This window comes from Acinonyx jubatus, chromosome D1 (genome assembly GCF_027475565.1).
Source record: "Acinonyx jubatus isolate Ajub_Pintada_27869175 chromosome D1, VMU_Ajub_asm_v1.0, whole genome shotgun sequence".
NCBI lineage: Eukaryota > Metazoa > Chordata > Mammalia > Carnivora > Felidae > Acinonyx > Acinonyx jubatus.
In genome coordinates, this window is record NC_069390.1 from 15,660,803 (window position 1) to 15,680,326 (window position 19,524).

At 39.8% G+C, this 19,524-nt stretch overlaps 1 protein-coding gene across 11 annotated transcripts in view; it reads left to right on the forward strand.

Moving 5' to 3' along the window:
- CELF1 (CUGBP Elav-like family member 1) overlaps window positions 1–19,524 on the forward strand; it is a 74,338-nt gene that overhangs the window by 23,027 nt on the left and 31,787 nt on the right. For 6 of the 11 annotated variants that reach the window (XM_053203176.1, XM_053203175.1, XM_053203174.1 and 3 more), the window contains exon 2: window positions 14,684–14,719. The exons of 2 other annotated variants lie outside the window; for them this stretch is intronic. The gene's annotated coding sequence lies outside the window, so the exon portion shown is untranslated. Of the gene's footprint in view, window positions 1–14,683; window positions 14,720–14,910; window positions 18,308–19,524 lie in introns of those variants that run through there. 3 more of the 11 variants (XM_053203177.1, XM_053203181.1, XM_053203178.1) reach the window with 2 other exon arrangements.

The window sequence follows — 19,524 nt, forward strand, 5'->3', positions numbered from 1 at the left end:
TGGGAAATGCCCTGTTGTTTTGGGCTTTACAGCGTCCTGTGCTATGTTGCACTGATTCAGAGTGCTTTGTAAAGTTTGGCTTTACAGAGGGCTTGTAATGTTTTTTGGTGTCATGTCTATTTAAGGAAGAGTAGAGGATGTGACATGTAGACAGATTTCAGGCTATTTCCAAAGAGTATTGGGTTTGTTATGCTATTTTTAAAGGATTGTTTTCTTGGTTTGTTTGAGATATTCTAATTAGGCAGAAGTGAATTCCTCACTCTTGATCAGTTTAAGTCTAAATTCAAGTTTTGTTTCTTTGTTTTACATTTTGCTTTTACTCCCTTCCCCCCTCCCCCCATGAGTCATAAGCATGCAGAGTTGGGAATAGAACTTGTCAGCTGAGTAAGGATGAGACTGTTCTCTGCATATACTTGTTACTGTGGACAATGAAGAGAGAAAAGGACTTTAAATGCTGGAGAAACACAGTTCACTGAGGCAACTTCTTCCTGTGGCTCTGTGGTATGGTTGCAGAATATGTGTGACCATTTGCTGATGTATTCTGGCTTTGAATCACTGAGGAATCTGTTCAGTGATTTGTCCATTGTTGGCTTTGGGTATATGTGTTTGTTTAGAGTTTGGGACCTGGAGCTGTCTTTTGTGGGTCCTGCATACTTAATGAGTTTCTGAAATTCTGTTGAGTGGCTTTAAATTGGATTCACCCTCCCCTTCTTGGCAACTCTTAGTGCCCATCTCATTTTACCATCCTACTAATGTTTTCTCATTTATAGTATGAATCACTATACACCCTCTGTAGGTGCTGTCATTGGAGATTAAAATCAGTGGCAGCTCTTTGATTTTACAGCCCAACCTCAGTAAAGGACACGGGCTAGCACATCACGATTCCAGCTTTCCCTTTGTTTTTGATATTTAAAAAATACATATATGTATATATATATATAATTTCCCTGATCTCATTTTATTTATTTTTTTCATTGTATGCATTTTGAAAGTTTCCACAAAATGTTTTTTGGTATGATGGGGGTAATAAATGAGTGTTTACAAACAAATAAATAAATAAATGCTCTTAGAACAAGTGGTTCAGTATTTCCTAATGGAGGTTACACTTATACTGGATGCTCACAGGCCCAGTTGGAAGTTGAAGATCAGTCAGCCAGTCATTGCCTTCTTATCTATCCCCCCACCCCTTTTAATAAGACCTATTTCTGTAGAATCTTAGGCACTCCCAATTTGAAGAGACAAAATCATCTTGTCAAAGAGTAAAACTTTGGGGGACTTCTCCTTTCTCACCATAGGCACCAACCCTAGTGCCTGGAATAATAATGATAGCAGATGTTTATTGAGCACTCTGTGGGTGCCAGGGATTGTTCTGAATGCTTTATGTATATAAATTCTCTAATTCTAACAAGCACCCTGTAAGATAGATACTGTTACTATAGCCATTTCCCAGGTGAGGAAACAGGTGTAAAGAAGTTAAACAATTTGTCCCAAGTTAACTGGCTAGCAAGCAGCAAAACTGGGATTAGAAAGTGGTGGGGTGACTACAGTGTCTGAGTGTAGGATACGTTACAAGGTTTGCAGTAAATACTTGTCTATTAATTTTGTTAACATATAGAATATTATGTGGGATTATTGGATTATGAATCAGTCTAACTCAGTTTAATTTTCGAATTTCCTTATGGACATGATTATGGCTTTGATTTTGCAGCTCACTGTCAATAATTCACTTATCGATGATAAAGAGCTGTAAGGCAAATAGCAAGTTCATGGAGTATCCCCAGAATTACTAGTTTATCTCTGCTAGTGCCTGTTTACTGAAGATATCAGAAGCAGAATTAACTTTAGTTTCTTTAACTCTTGTTCCCTGTACTAAACATCATCAGGAGATGCCTCCTCATGGTGGGGATGGGAAAGTGGGAGGTGGGGGGCTGGCAAGTTTTGCCTCATCCATTAACTGATTTGTGAGTGTAATAGGAAAATAGGGAGGTTTGTTCAAAAGGAATGATGATGTGAGAATTACTGGTAGGCTGGGTAATTTTAGTGGAAGGTAGCAAAAATGTTACTCTATCCTAGACAGTGTGGTTAAATAGCACATAAATTTGATTGAGACAGGGAAATTAGGAATCAGCTGTCCTGAGATAGATGTTTTAGTCTCTCTCAAATTGATGGCAGATTTTTTCCCTTGCCATATATGCTTTCCCTTGGATGTATGCTGTTCTATGCTTTTTGTTTCTTGTTCTTTTTTTGTGTGTAAGTCATGTCTTCTGAACAAGATTATAAACTCATTAAGGATAGGGATTAAGCTTTTTTTGTTACCTCTCTAGTTCTGGGTATATAGTGAATGTTTTCTATATGCGTTTTTGATTGATAGAGCTCCCATTTTATTTTATTTTTTTTAATTTTTTTTTTAACGTTTTATTTATTTTTGAGACAGGGAGAGACAGAGCATGAACAGGGGAGGGTCAGAGAGAGGGAGACACAGAATCTGAAACAGGCTCCAGGCTCTGAGCTGTCAGCACAGAGCCCGACGCGGGGCTCGAACTCACGGACCGGACCGCGAGATCATGACCTGAGCCGAAGTCGGCCGCTTAACCGACTGAGCCACCCAGGCGCCCCTAGAGCTCCCATTTTAAAGAGAGCTTGTTTTTGTAAACAAGTTTACAAAGTTTAATTTTATGAAACAGTGGTGTGGTGGGTTTTTTTGTTTAAGTAGTGATTTGAAGGAGGCGAAGGAGATCATATGGGTATTTAAATGTGAGAAACACTTTAGAACACAGTTCAAGAGTGATGAAAGCATGATAATTGAAGTCACTTTTTACAAAAGTGACAATATTAAGAACGTATTTAGAATTTACCCTAGGACTGTGTATTCTTTGGGATGAATCTAGCTATGCCAAACATACTCCCTGATTGGCTGAAGCAAAGGTGTAAGTTTTGTACTTTTTGGCATATAACCTATCTCAGGAAGCATCTCCGCAGAAAAGTTGTTTCTGGTTTTGTAGGATTATGATATTAAGAACAGAAAGATTGAATAAAGTTTCCTGCTATTCAACAAAACAAGATAAACTTCCTGAGACAAGACCATATGGCAGCATCCTGCTTCAGTGCCCATGTGTTTGGGGTGAGGTTGGGGCAGATGGTACAGGCAGGGTTCTTGGCTGCTTGGTCAAGGGTTTTGGAGATGGTAGAAGTTAGATGCTAGGCGCTGTTGTATGTCCTGTGTATTGGGCATGTCTGCCTAAGAAATGGAGCGAGCTCAGTGAAATGATACTGATGTGTTGGGTAGTGTGAGGGTAAGATAAGGGGAGAGGCTGACTTTGGAATGATACCTGCAGTTCGATCATAACTTCCCTCAGAGATTAGGGAGAGAGACAAGATACGGTGTGAGAAACAAGATTCCAGATCCCTGGCCTCTTCTGTTCTCTAGAGCCTTCAAGTAAGATACTGCAGGACTGTAGGATTTTTCTATTTAAGCTTGAAGCTGTTTTGATTCCTTTTTGAGATACTAGGCCAAAAGCTGTATTTATAGAACTTGTTTTGACATATTATCTCACCCTGTCCCTTGCCTTCCTTACTGGAAGCCAGCTAATGTTGCACTCTGCCTGGCAGGAAAGGTTGATTGAAGAAAATGTACACATAGATATACAGCTGAGTGATTGAAAATAGCTCCAAACTTTGTAAATAGGCCAGCCATAAGATTTGCAGTCCAAGCTACATGAACATCAGTTGAGTTGCTGGGATAATTTCAGATGGTGTAATGGTAATTACTCAACTCACATGTGGTAGCTGTGCTGCTTCACCTGGACAATGGCTGTTTCCACACAAAAGTTTCAGGCAAAGCAGGAACAAATGCAAAACAAACTGCTCGTTTTGGAATAGATCATGAGTTGGGATTTTTCTTCACTTTGTCTCTCATAGTTTCAAGAATTTTCTTAAAAAATTTTTTTCTGGGTGTGCCTGGGTGGTTAAGTGCCCAACTTTAGCTCAGGTCATGATCTCACAGTTCGTGAGTTCGAGCCCCACATCAGGCTCTGTGCTGACAGCTCAGAGCCTGGAGCCTGCTTCAGATTTGGTGTCTCCTTATCTCTCTCTGCCCTCCACCACCCCCCCCCCTCCAAAACAAACATTTAAAAAAATTAAAAAAAAAAACTTTTTTTCTGTATAGGCGCCTGGGTGGCTCTTGTTTGAGAATCCGACTCTTGATTTCAGCTCAGGTCGAGATCTCATGGTTTGGTTCATGGGATCGAGCCCTGTGTTGGGCTCTAGGCTGACAACACAGGGCCTGCTTAAGATTCTCTGTTTCCCTCTGTCTTTGCCCCTCCTGTGTGTGTGTGTGTGTGTGTGTGTGTGTGCGCGTGCGTGCGCGCGCGCGCGCGCGCGTGCGCATTGCAAGCACTCTCTCAATAAATAAACATTAAGAAAATTTTTCCTTTAGATAGGTAACATATCCATTTTTGGACAATTCAGCCAGTATTCACCTCTGCAGCCTTGTTAACAGTTTCTTCTTTATTCTTTCAGAGACATGTTGTTCATATATAAACCTTGTGTAATTCCTTTCTTCTATATCTTCTTGATAAGTTCTTAATGTAGTATATTGGAACTGCCTTATTAGTTTCTTTAATAGTTGTAGTGTTTTGTCACATTACTGTACTATAATTTATTTAACTAGCACCCAACTGATGGGCCTGTATACTTCCAGTTTTTGGTGTTATAAACAGTATTCGCATTAATGCCCCTTTGCGTACTTGGTGTACACCAGGTAAAAGTATATTTGAAGGCTATATTTCTAGAACTGGAATTGGTGGATTCAAAGGGCATATGCAGTTTTCAATATTGGGAAGATACTCTTGAGAACCTATTTTATGTTTTACTGAAGATATTATCCACTGAAGAATGTTACTGGTGGACAGAAAGATCTTAATGTTAGGACGCCTAGGTGGCTCAGTTGGTTAAGTGTCCAGCTCTTGATTTTGGTTCAGGTCATGATCTCACGGTTTGAGTTCGAGCCTCGCGTAGGGCTTTGCGCTCACAGTGCTGAGCCTGCTTGGGATTCTCTGTTTTCCCCCTCTCTCTGCCCCATGCACACGCTGTCTTTCTCAAAAATAAATAAATAAACTTTAAAAAAAGATCTTAAACTACCACTCCAAAGAGCTACTTGAATGAACATAATGTGACCTGAAATGGAAAATTTAAGAAACCTCAAGATAAGCTTAATTATCAAACCCAGCAGCCATTATTGTTGAAGAGGCAGATTGCCCAGAGTAGGCAATTTCTACTATTTTCTGATTTCTACCAATTAGAAAAACATTTATGGTCCTGTGGCTCATTCAGTCCTCTCATAACACAACTCGAGGGGCTCCTGGGTGGCTCAGTTGGTTGGATGTCTGACTTTTGGTTTCTGCTCAGGTCATGATCTCACGGTGAGTTGGTGCAGACACTGCTTGTGATTCTTTGTCTCTCCCTCTCTCTGCCCCTCCCCTGCGGACGTGTGTGCACTCTCTCTCTCAAAAATAAATAAATAAACCTTTATAAAAAAATCCACTCAGATGGATCATGAAACCATTTAGTCATCAGAATTAGTTGCAAGTAGTTGTTATAGCTAAGCTTTAATAATCACCTCAGACAATTAAAAGAAAGTAATATTTTGAATCCCCCACCCTTCCAAAAAACACATTTTAATAACTGTCTTTATTTTACAAGTGGAGTGCTATGACTCTAGAAAGTACAAGCTTTACTGGCTGGTGGTGGAACGTGGGTCACTTAATCCATTCTTTTCACTTTAGTAACCTTGTCTGAAAAATGGGAGTGAAAATGCTGAAGAATCTCCTTTGAACACCTAGAAAAATAATTGTATAGTCATTTCCAGAAGGTTATGTATTATAGAAATGAGTCTTAAGAGACATAAGATTATAAGGTAATTTTAAAAGTAACTCTGACAGTGTTTTAGAAAAAAATTAGTCACATTCTGCCTACATGGTACTAACATATGGTGCAGCCCTGATGAGCTGCACAAGTGGGCTGAAATCAAAATGCATTTGGAGAGAGGAGCAGTAGTGACTCACTAGATGAGACAGATTTGGCCTTATGGCAGGGCAGGGAAACTAAGGCGGAACTGGTGGTCTTAGAACATGCCAAATTTGAGCAAGTGATACAAGAATATTATGGGAAAGTGGAATGACTGAACCCTTGGATTTGGATTAGCTGCTGGATTATAGCTAGGCCCCGTCTTTGTCCGTAGAGCCCCTACTTCTCCACACAATGGGGAATTTTTGCTTCCTCTGACTTCTGTGTACATGGTTCCGTGTGTCTGAAGATAGAGGCCAGTAGGCAAATATTTAACATTGATATGCCTGGAACGTTGGGTTCAAACTAGAAAGATACATAGAAGAGTTAGCAATTCTGCCCAAAGAAAGCTGCATGTTAGCTTGGCTACCATATGTAAATTGCTACTGCTACATCCAGCAATTTGTTGCCCAGGACTGACAGTGCTGCCAGGGAAACAGGAGGAGGAAAAGACAGAATGAGATTCCTGCACCCCACTCCAGCCCCCAGTGGAGAGCTGTATGGGGAAGAGAAGGGGAATTCTTTTTTTTTATTATTTTTTTTTAACGTTTATTTATTATTGAGAGACAGAGAGAGATAGAGCATGAGCATGGGAGGGACAGAGAGAGTTGGAGACATGGAATCCGGAGCAGGCTCCAGGCTCCGAGCTATCAACACACAGGAGAAGGGGAGTTCTTAATGGGAATTTGAGAATTACTTTGAGTCTGTAGGCATTTTGAGACCACATAGGAACAGAGATTTTTAAAAATGTATTTTGCATTCCCTATGTGTCTCATTTGACCACCTCCAAAATGGGATGCCTCTTGTTTTGATATGTATATAGTCATATGGAAAGATTACTAAACAGGAGATGAGAGGGCAGATGAGGAAAGGAAGAACAAAGAACCAGACTCACCCACCCCCGTTAACCTTAATGTGCTACTTATTTTTTGTAGCAATTTCAGAAGATTTAATAATTATGTTGGCCTTATGAAACAGGTTTTATGTTTATTGGTTGTGAAATAAAGGTAAGGATGGTATTGGCAAAAGTCTGTCTTCAGGCCAGTTCTGACTCTTGATTCTTAAATATGGGTTGTTCACAAGAAAATGTTTGTAATTGTTAAGTGAAAAAAGTACATTAAACAATAGTATATACAGTCTGATCTGTAATTTGATAATAATTGTATGTATTGGAGTATGTATGCATAGAAAAAACCCTGGTAGGGAATGAACCAGAATGTGGTTTTATGTAAACGTGAATAAATAGGCAAAAATTTTAATTGAGGAAATAAAAAAATCAAGGGGGAATACTTAATAAATATTCTATAAAAAGGGAGGAACTGCTCACAATGCTGTTTTTACCCAAATACCACAATTTAATGGGGAAAAAAGACAGTTTTCTTTTTCTTCTTCTTGTTTTCTTTTTAGATGTTTATTTTTGAGAGAGAGCGAGCACATGAGGGAGGGGCAGAGAGAGAGGGAGACAGAGAATCCAAAGCAGGCTCCATGCTGTCAGCGCAGAGCCTGATGTGGGGCTCGAACTCAAGAATTGTGAGATCATGGCCTGAGCCAAAACAAAGAGTCAGACGCTTAACTGACTGAGCCACCCAGGCGCCCCAAAAAAGACAGTTTTCTTACTAAAAAGTTGAAATATTTATGTGTAGATATCTCAGTTGAAGAAAATGTTAGTGGGGAAGGGTGGCTGGGTGGCTCAGTCGTTTGAGCATCTGACTTGATTACGGTTCAGGTCGTGATCCCAGCATCGTAAGATCAAGCCCTGCGTCCAACTCACTGTCCAACCATGGATCCTGCTTGGGATTCTCACTCATTCTCTGTCTCAAGTAAATAAACTTAAAAAAAAAAAAAGTTAGTGAAAAATTTATAAATTAGAGCAGATAAACCAGGGAATTCATTTCAACAGTTGAAGGTCTGATATGTGTCATCTTTATTCCAGGTATCCTGAGGATATAAATAGAAAAGGAAGTACTCATGACTTGTTCTCAAATTAGTAGCCTTCGAAATCTGTTTCATTGGGGCACTTGGCTGGCTCAGTCGGTCAGCAGTTCGTGAGTTCAAGCCCCACATCAGGCTTGCGCTGACAGCTCAGAGCCTGGAGCCTGCTTCAGATTCTGTCTCCCCCCATCCTGTCCCTCCCCCGCTTGCACTCTGTCTCTCTCTAAAATAAAATAAAATAACGTAAAAAAAAAAAAAAAGGAAATATTTTATTAGCAAAAATTTAGAAATGAGGTTTACACATAATTTTTCTCAGGTGTATCCCACATGTGGTAGGGACTAAACTAGAATTTGGATTACTTTGTAAAATCAGTTTGGAGAAAATAGAATTATGCTTTTATTTTACTTTTTTTTTTTAATTAAATTTTTTAATGTTTATTTTTGAGAGAGAGAGAGAGCGCATGAGGAGTGGAGGGGCAGAGAGGGAGACACAGAATCCAAAGCGGGTTCCAGGCTCTGAGCTGTTAGCACAGAGCTGGATGTGGGGCTCAAACTCACACAACAGCGAGATCATGACCTGAGCCGAAGTCAGACGCTTAACTGACTGAGCCACCCGGGCACCCCTTATTTTACTTTATTTTTAAAGATTTTATTTTTTAAGCATCCTCTGTACCCATTGTGAGCCTTGAAGTCACAACCCTGAGATCAAGTCACATGACCACTGACTGAGCCAGCCAGGTGCCCCAGAATTCTGTTTTTAGATGATTTAGTGATAATCTGGATTAATCTAGTGCTGTCATATAGTTTTACAGATCGGGAAACTGAGGACCAGAAAAAAGTGACTCATTCAGGATCACGCAGATGACATCAGATCTGGGCTTTGACAAACTTTTTTGTCACCTTGCAGCAAGGAGAGTCAGAGGGGAATATTCTAACAATCATGAGCCCTTTAGACACCTGAGGAGAGCTGTGGATTCTCTCTTCAGGGAGCCTCCTGTGTCTGTTTTTATGCAGTTTAACAAAAAAATATCATAGGGTAGTGTTCATAGACCTACCTTTCCCCATAGCCCATACGTGGATTTTGAAGAGATGTGAGGGCCCCAGATTAAGAATCTTGATGAAAAAGGAAAGTTAAAAAAAAAATTGTTTCCATGTTGCACAATAATATTAACATACTCATCTGTACACCTGAAAACTGGTTGAGAGGGTAACTTTTATGTATGTGTTTTTGACCACAGTTTTTTAAAGCTGGAAAAAATTGTTACCGCTAAAGAGCACATACTGGCCAGTGGAGAAGAGATAAGATTGAGATCTGTTTATAAATTTCTCTACCAGGATCAGGAAAAAGGAATACATATAGATGATTCAGTCAGTAAAGAGTCAGAAGCCCCAAACTTAAGCCTAAATCATGGAAATGGTAGCCACAGAGCAAGTGTTTACAAGGGGGAAAATGATTTTTCTAGATCCCACAGAGAAAGTGTTAAGTTTTATCCCTACTAATCTAGACAAGTCAGAACTAAGCCTGATGTAGTGCAGGGCCTGGACTGTTCAACATAGAGACGTTTATTACAATAGAAGGTGATACTCTGGGGATGAGGGACTTGCAGGGAATTTATTGTGCGCTTCAGCGTACCTATTTAATCCACCTAACCACCTACAGGTTACATATGAGAGATACAATTAATGGTTTTTCTGCGTTGTCTTGGGCCACCTATTTGTTGCTGCGTGCTTTCACACATTTTATTTCATTTAACGTTAGATTCTATCTACTGTTAGTTGTGGTGTATGTGTCCAGGATCCTGGATTACAGTCTGGTGGCAACTGTTCCCTGCGACAGGTTCCTAAGGAATTCAGGTAGATTGGCGTACCAGGCAAACTCTACTGGGTTCTAGCACCAGTCCCTGGTGGAGTTTTGCATCATGATGAGCTGGGCTAGCCAGGAAAGTTTCTCAGTTGATCTTTTTATCTGGTTACTTGACTTTGTAGGATACGAGGGTGAGACAGATGTGCAGTTTACCGGTGCACTAAACCCAAACTTTTTATTGAACCAGCCATATAATAGGAAAAAGAAAGAAGCAAGAGTATTGCAAAGCAGTCTAAAAGGTAACAGACATTTTTAAAAAGAGCTCAGTTTTCCTTAGTAATTCCTATGGTCTCTTTCCTCTTCAGTTAGAAATGTGTACAGTAGCTTGGTTGTATTCTGGGCATCCATTTGGTTCCTATGGGGGTATGTAGTTAAGTCCTCTTATTTTACAGGTGAGGAAGCTGACACATCAAGATGTTGATGAACTTGCCTACATCTGCTGATTAACAGCAGGAAGTTTTCACTTAATTGTATTTCTCTTGTGACAGTTGAGACTTTGGATATTTACCTACTTAGAAGATTTGCCATTAAAAAATGGTCAGACTCAACTTTATAGTCCTCCTCATTTGAGGTCTTTTCTGTGGCCTGTGTGCATGATCTTCATTGTGGACAGTTTTAACTTGAGTCAGTCTTTCACCCAGGGGTCCAGCTGCCTGACTTTATATTTCAGCTTCTTCATTGCCTGGATTCTCGTGATCTTGAGAGTTATTTCATTTCTTTGTGTGTCTTCTCATCTGTAAATGGAGATAGACTGGGTATGAGGATTAAATATAAAGCACCCAAAACACTGTATGGCATACAGTAAGGGCTCAAAAAAATGTTACCTCTTAAAATTATTGCTACTTTAGGGGTGCTTGGGTGGCTCAGTCAGTTAAGCATCCGACTTTGGCTCAGGTCATGATCTCAGGATTCGTGACTTCAAGCTCCGCATCAGGCTCTCTACTGTCAGCGTGGAGCCTGCTTCAGATCCCGTCTCCCTCTCTCTCTCTGACCCTTCCCCTCTCACTCACTCTCTTGTAAAAATAAATAAAAACATTTAAAATGAAAAAAAAAATCATTGCCAGTTTATAAAATGTCTGGACATTTCTCACTACTTCTAGGTAATGAGGTTCACAGTTACTTCTCCTGCCCTCCCCCTCCAGTTTTTTGTTTTTTGTTTTTTGTTTTTTAATTAAGCTCTGTGCCAAGTCACGACCCTGAGATCAAGAGTTGCATGCTCTACTGACTGAGCCAGCCAGGTGCCCCGAGGTTTGCAAATCTTAAATACTATATTTTGTCAACCCAAGGATGCACATATTTATTACCATTGATGGCATTGGAAGCTCCTTGATTTCTGGTAATCTTTTAGATTCTAAAGCCAGAAAAATCTGTTCAAAAAACTATTCATCTCAAAACTGGATAATAAAATTGGTGAATTATCTATTATATTGAATTATCCAGGCCTTTTTTCATATTTTCCAGGAGATTTGGGATTACCATGAGGACAGGAAAGGCAAAAGGTGGGGCCTACCTTACCCACCTCTGTCTACAACCTGAATAGCTTCACTTTTATGTTTAGGGAAGAAACACTTACGCCTTTAAAAACATTTGGAAGTCTCTAATCTGAATAGTTGTTCAGTTCTTCATTAGTTCCCAGCCTTTTATGAAAAAAGTTTTCAAGGTATCAAGGGCATTTACTAACAATTGTTGAGTTGGTGAGTCATACTAATGAGGCCAAGGTCATGAGTTCAGTTCGTATGTAGGTCATTGAGCATTACTGTGCCTGCTGCCAGCCCCTGTATCTAGAGTTTGTTATTCTGTGCATACTAGTAAGAGTTGCTGATGGTGAGTGAGGCAGTGGCCATCCTTCTGGGAAGGACACTGTTTTGTCGCTTACTAAACATACAGGCTCTATAGGCCAACGGAAAATTCTGAGAAAGAAAGAAAAAAGGGTTCATGATCTTGCCTGTCCTAAGGAAGGCATGTAGGAGATCTGAGTGCTTTTATATCAGTCCAGAGAGGTAATGGTGTTCATTCATTCTTGGATCTTTTTATTTGCTTGCTTGCTTGTTTGTTTGTTTAATTAATCTCTACACCCAGCGTGGGGCTCAAACTCACAACCCCGAGATCAAGAGTCCCATGCTGTCCTGACTGAGCCAGCTAGGTGCCCCAATGACTGCATCTTTAAAACATGGCAAGATCATATGAATTCCAAGATATATTCCAAAACCAAATATAATTTTATCCTTCCTTGGGGAAATTGTGCAGTAGGTAGTTTGCCTTTTAGAGTTCCCTGTACCACTGACTTGCTAAGTGCAGTTTTAAAATTTCATAGGAAGTCATGTTTTGAACATGTTAACATGTCACAAGTAGGTGAATACTGCTTGTTTTCCTCAGAGCTAGTTTGCTCTTCATCCTTCTTTCCTCTGTTGCCTTGTGCACCACCACCCACCATCCTGCCTTTGGTGTTCCTTTCCCCCTTTAACTCTTTTTCACCTCTCTTTGGAACTGCCTTTATACCTCCCCTTATGGTGATTGAGAAAGGTGGAGATTATCTTAAACAGACTTCTGTGGAGCTCCAAGGAGGTACAGGACAAATGCAGTCCAGGCTTCCTCACAGAGCTTAGGCATTTTGTTTGGTTCCCCACAGAAATGAAAGATGTGAAAAACAAACCTAACGCTTTTAGGTTCCATTCAGCTTTCCTCTCTCCCCAAAGCATTTGTTTTCTGACAGACAAAGCAACAATATGTAGGAAAAGCAAAACTGGGAAGGCAAAGCTTTTAAAGAATATACCTTCTTGTGTATTAAGCTTCCCACCGTCTTTCTTCAAGTGACAAGGATCTGTGTGGAGGAAGAGAGTGCTGATCCTTTTTTGGGTGTTTGAGTTTTCCTTTAAGAAGTCTTTGATGACTTAGGAGTAGGGTGATTAATATCTACTAATGTGTTTGTTTCTTTAAAGAATTTTTTTTTCTTTTTTCTTTTTTCTCTTGGCTAGGCAATTAGGGTGTTCCTTAACCCTTTTAGGGCTGCTTTGTTTTCTGGGACCTAGACGTGTGTCTCTCACTCTTTTATACATTGGCCCTTCGTAATGATCTCAGGCCTCTCTTTTGCTCTCTGCTTCTGGAGATTCCCCAGCTAGGATGCAGCCTGAGTCTGGTCTAACAGCTTCACACAACAGCAGTGTTTCTCAACTGTTCGTGCACGTTTCATATGACATTTTGGGAAACGTGACTCTCTGGTCTTTTCTTTGCCCTTTACCTCTTCTAGAATAAAATGAACAAGTAGGACTTCAACCTGTTGTTCTCTACCGTCCAAGGTAGTAACTGCTATTCCAGAGCCTTCTCAAGACACACTGTCTCAGTAAAAGTTTGTACCTCCTAGATACTGGTCACATTGGGGTTAGAATCCCTTGTGCAGATTATTTTAGCATCTAAATCCTTAGAGTAGTCCCCACCTTAAATGATGATAATGATACAGGATTAAGTGAGGTATTGTGAACTTAGTAAATGTAAGTTCCTTTCCTCTTAATAATTTTTGATGATGTAGGCAGGTCCAAGTAAAATGCTTTTAGAAGTTTTTTTGTTAATCTGGATTTTGCCTTAAAATGATTGGAGGCATCACTACTTCATTAGCAAAATTGGAAACCAATTAGATCCATATGAAAAGTCAAATTAAGTACTTAAGCATCTATTTGGACCAGGAACCTCTTTGTCTTTAGGAAGGGTAGGTAGAGTGCAGTGTCTCATAGTTCTGGTTTTCACTTTGTCTTTCAGAATTCTTACTTTCCAAAGTAGACTTCATCCTTGATGACTTTTGGCAGTTCTCTGTCTTTACCCAGGGCCAGACAGAAGTATAGCCGGCAGGGGTGGACATGAAAGTTTGTAGGAATTTGGGCAGCTTTCTTTATAGAATCAATCTTTACTTGCAAGATTGTTCGATAATGTTTAAAAATAAATCAAATCGGTTTTGTGGTTCGTCTGTTTGCTTTTAGCTTCAATTAACTTCCCCATCTTCTGATTTTTTTTGGTTTCGGTGGTTCACCACCGCCCTAGGGCCACTGAGATGCATTTATACAGACAGGAACTTAGTTGCCTTTGAAGAGTTTTATGCCTGGTACCTGCCTATTCAGGAAGGTTGCTTTGGGGAAATAGCGTGGTCTCTCCACATTAATAACATGACCCTTAATTGCTAAAAGGATTATATAGCCTTTAGCTCTCTCGTAGTTTCTCATCCAAAAGCAGATGCTAAAAATGAGATTTTTTTGTGACCTAAATGTACTGAAATTCAGCCTCATAAGTTCTGGTCTTTGTTTTGCTATTTGTTGTGATATTTAGGGACAAACCTGTATTAAGTCCTTTAGTACTTTTACTTTCCCATCTTTTAAATTGATGGTGTTTTAAAATTAACTTTGAGATGTTAAATGCAATTTATGTTTTAAGGTATTGTGTACTTTAACAATGGGAGAGGGAGAAGGAGTTCTTTTATCTTTTTTTTAATTTTTAAAATTATTTTATTTTTGAGAGAGAGAGAGAGAGAGAGTATGTGAGCAGGGGAAAAGCAGAGAGAGAGGGAGACACAGAATCTGAAGCAGGCTCCGAGCCGTCAGCACAGAGACTGACACGGGGCTCGAACTCACGAATCGCGAGATCGGGACTTGAGCTGAAGTCGGATGCCCAACTGACTGAGCCACCCAGGTGCCCCCCCCCTTTTTCTTTTTTTTTTTTTTTTTTTAAATCCTCAGCCATGGTGACAAAGGGGGGCATTTCTTTGGAAAGAAACTACATTTCTGGTATTATGAGAAGTGTAGGCATGGTCCACTTATTTTTCTTTCCTTGGTTTTTTAGAGTGAAGACATAGTCCAGAGAGGTGTAAAGCCACAGGTATGGGCTAACTGCTGGATGAGTGTGCTCTATGGTCATCTCTTTAACCTTCTTGCATGAGGCCTGTTGTGCAGATTTGAAAACGTTGCATTCAGAAAGGTGATGGCTTTTTTCCTATATTATGGGGTGTAATTTCCTATTCCTAGGAGGCTAGAATTATTTTCTTTCTCTTTCTCAACTTTCTCCTTAGCTGTTTCCCAAAGCAGGCTTATCTCCCACTTGAGCTAGATGTTGCCTAGTCGCGCGCGCGCGCGTGCGTGCGTGCGTGTGTGTGTGTTTGTACACACAGCAGCTACCCGGCTAACTTTCTTTCCCCATTCCAGTTCAAACTGGAAGACCCTGAGTAAACCAGAATAAGGATGAGGACAGAACTTAGTGGATTCCACACAAATACTACCCACCTGGAATCAGAATTTGTTCAACATACTGATTTTTTAATCACCACTGGAGCTGAAATAAAGTTTAAAGTTACGTAGTATATTGTTACAAACTAAGAATTACACTAAATTCCAGAATCAATTTGGGATCTGAAAATACGACCTGATTTGAAGGGTGGTCATAATTTGACAGGACAGTTTTATTAGGTCAGGGTTAGTTTCAGAAACTCCAAGGGAGGCTTTGAGTTTATACTTTTGCCAACAAAACTAAGCACAGAAGAGGATCTTTCTGCTAGTCATTATCTTTGACACTGATTGGGGGAGGAGGCAGTAGAGGAAATGGTAAAGTTTTTAGATTTCAAAAAAGGTGTTCGTTTTCCCCCGTTAGCCTTGTCGTATCCTCTCAGTATACCATAAATGATCATTTTAATATCAAACCAATTTGCATACAACAATTACTAAACGTGGTGCTTTTTGCCTTACAGTGATTATAGATTTGAAATAGAAAAAAAATGTTTTACAACATTTAAACTCCCCCATCCCGAGGTCAGAAATTTTTCATTGTCTAGACTTTTATTGGAAACTCACAGGTTTGGGGCTTTTGTGCAAAAAGTTGATTTTATTAAAGCACAGGGACAGGACCCATGGGCATGAAGAGTTGCCTATCAAAAAACATTTTAAAAAATTAACTGCCACATTTTTACAAAAAGCTCCCACAAAGTGAGATGTCAAGTAGATGATTACATAAATTGGTCAGTATAATTTAAAAAAAAATTTTTTTTTTTAATGTTTATCTGTTTTTGAGAGATAGAGAGCCAGAGCGAGAGCAGGGGAGGGGCAGAGAGAGAGGGAGACACAAAATCTGAAGCAGGCTCCAGGCTCTGAGCTGTCAGCACAGAGCTGGACAAGGGGCTCGAACCCATGAACTGTGAGATCATAACCTGAGCCAAAGTGAAGTCAGCCACTTAACTGACTGAGCCACCCAGGCTCCCCTTTTATGTTAATTAAAAAAAATATTTTTAAATGTTTATTTTTGGGAGAGAGAGTGCACACAGGGGAGGGGCAGCGCAGTATATTTTTGCCTATGCAAAGTACTGGATTGGGAGCTCTGGGAGGCTGCCAATTGATCATATTAGAAGTACTCAATTTTTGAAGTGAAATTCAAGCCCATAAAGGTTTTAAGCTAAAAATTCTAAGTGTGGTTGGTTATTTTCAAGTGGTATCAGTTGCTTACTTCTTTTCTACAACCTTTCTATCCTCTAACTACCAGAAGCTTTGGGGGGAAATATCCAGTCCACTTAACTGTCTGAGGTTATGACTTTTTCGTAGATTATTACACTTTTCTCATATACACTGATGGTGATTTTTAATGACATAGGTTCTCTTTTATAATTTGGCAGTAAGCTCTAATTTCCTCTGTGCTCATATAACCAGACTTCACATTTTTGCCCTTCAAAACACATTTAGATTATTGAGCTAGAAGTATAAAATCCCTTCACTTGTCATTGAACTCCTCCCTGGTTATGTCAGTCAAGATAGACAGCCTGACGTTCGCATGTGCCACCTGGGCCTTTTTGCTCAACTATGCTTTTCTTTGCTCTTTCACTCTTTTGACGAAACGACTGCTGTGATTTCTGGCACTTCTAGTCCAGTTTTTAAACTGTTTATTCCACTCCGATTTTCTAAATGCAGGCTGTGCTGTTCTTTAAAGGGTTTCCCTTATCTGCTGATCAGTTTTAATGATTTTGGTTCTTAATGTTATGGCAGGCTGATTGCCCCTACCCTAACATCATTGGGCTTTGAATTGTTGCCCTTAGAAAAGAAGTAGAGAATATTCAAAGCAAAGAAAACTAAGACCACAAGGGAAAGAATAGGAAACCTTGAGTGTATAAACTCACAATGAGAGGACACACGGTAAAAAGGGACTGAGGGAAAGTTACCTCTGGTAGCAGACCATTGGTTATAACCGTTCCTGCCATCTCTTTATTTCTAATGCATCCTTTGTGGGAAAAGCTTGAAATGTGTTTCTGAATCAGAAATTTAAAAACAACTTATAGGCAGTTTTCTGTGAATAACTGCTAATTCTTTTTAATTTCCCCTTAACATCTGCATTTTTGTATTTGAATAATTGTTTTTATCATCATTTAACTTTGTAATCCTTTTCTAAAATTGTGACTTATGATTAATTTCTGTGCTTTCTTTTCCCACAAGCATGTTGAATTTTATTATACTGAGATGACTCTTGTGACCTGCCTAAAGAGAAGTGCCCTCCTTCATGTAATAATATTTCCATCTTTTAAGTTCTTAAAGCAGTCTTGCCTTGTACATCATAAAATGGATTTTAAAACGTTACTCTAAACTGGTGATTTTCAAGCTTTGGCTTGACAAAAATTACTTAAGGAGGGCACATCTTTACAGTATGCTGAGCAGTGCCTGGCTGCTCAGTAAACTCTTCCACATTAAATGCTCTCTTGTTATGCATGTGATTCTGATTAAAATAGAAATTGAATTAGATAATATTTTTAGTGAATAATAAAAGCATAACAGTAACCAGCGAGATTATCTTAAAATTTGTTGATTTCCTTTTTAAAAGAATCCTTGAACTAAAAAGAACCCAATTTTGGTTGTTGACTGACCTCACAAAGTTACTTGTTGGTCCTGATAGCTTTCTGTAGGAAGAAGCATGTGATCAGCTCCAGTGTGCATAGGAGAAACTAGGACAAACCTAACCAGTAACTTAACCAGTCCCAGCTAGGGTTACTGTCTCCTGCCTGTCCGGCAGTCAGCGCCTGGCAACCCGTGTGCCATGTGCCAGTTGCAGTCTCCTCTCACTGCAGTCTGGGTTGGCTTCCTCCTTTAGCAGGATGGAAGACAGCTCCTGCCGCTTGTGTCTCTACAGGAGCCAGGGTCTCTGACAAAATACAAAAGCAGTTAGCTTCTATTCTAGTTCTAACTTTTGGATGGTTATGTTTGCATGTTCGAACAGAAGACACAGTTCCTTGGTTGGATGCAGATAGGGGTCAGGCACTGTTAGCCAGTCTAGAACATTTAGGCCCATACAGTGACATGTTGCCTTTCATTATTTTTGTTTTTAAGTAACGCTATACGTTTAGGAGTTCATTTGTTTACCTCTTTACAGGCTGAACATAACTTCCTTTTTTCAAAATTCCCTGTGTTGTGAACTGAGCTTGAGTGAAGTGAAATCTTTGAGGTAAGGCAATGCTAATGATAAAAATGGGAAAGAAGGCCTGTGCAGCTTGGGAGCCTTCAGAGACATAGTTTTAGAGTCACTGCCTAAATATTGAAATGCCACCACTTGTTGTCTGGAGGATGGGAAGCTAAATTGAGAACGGGAGCACCACATCTGCCTCGACTGCTAAGTATATCCATTTCCACTGCTCACCCATAGTAGAATTTTTTATGTGTGCATTTATTAATCTTGGTTTTAACATCAGTTTAAAGGAGGACGGAGAATGAAGAGACTAAGATTGCATTCCTCCGTCCTTCCCTTAACATTTGAGTGTGTGTTCCTGGTGGGTCCCTGTTCTTTTTCATCATCACTCTGATGATGGTTTTTGGTTTTTTGTTTCTCCGGAAAGGTCAAACAACAGAAAAGTCATGATTTCCTAGTACTCTATCAAAAGGCAGAATATTACTATCCCATTTTCATTTTTACTTTTTAAATTTTCTGGCAAAATAAGATTCAGGGTAAAGAAATTTTCCCTGTGCCACCTAATGAGTATCACTGAAGCAGGAATTTTTAAAAAGTCCTTCATTCTGATGAGGAACCATTAGGTAACCACTCTGCTCTCCGCACCATTAAGAAATCAAGGTTGGTCCAGTGCAAGTGGTAGTATGTGAACAGTTTAAGTTTTTGGTGACCAGTTCTTTAGCCAGCTTGCCTCTGGCCTGCTTCCGATGGTCTGAACCACTACTTATGTGACTATTCTGAGGTTAGTGTGGACCCAGCACTGTGCTCATTGCTGCCTTTGGCACATGGAAAACTAAGTTTAAACCAAGGCCAACAGCCTAGTTTTTCCTTCCAAAAACATTTTCAGACCACATGAGGTGAGCTTTTTTTTCTTTCTTCCTTCTTTTCTTTTCTTTTCTTTTCTTTTCTTTTCTTTTCTTTTCTTTTCTTTTCTTTTCTTTTCTTTTCTTTTTTCTTTTCTTTTTTTGCTTCAGGTAGTTTCAGGCCTTGGGGCCCCTCAAAACCTGATTTGCAGAAAGGAGTTTGAAGATGTGAAACAAGTTAGTGTTACTTCTGCTCTGTTAGCCACTGCTATCTTCATGGATCTGACACTCTATTTATCTGACAGTGCACTTAGTACTGCTTCGCCAGGGAAAATCACACAAACCCAGCCTGGCGCATCAGCACTTTCATTGTGTGCTGGGCTGAGCCTCCCTTCACATGCTCACATCCCCCTT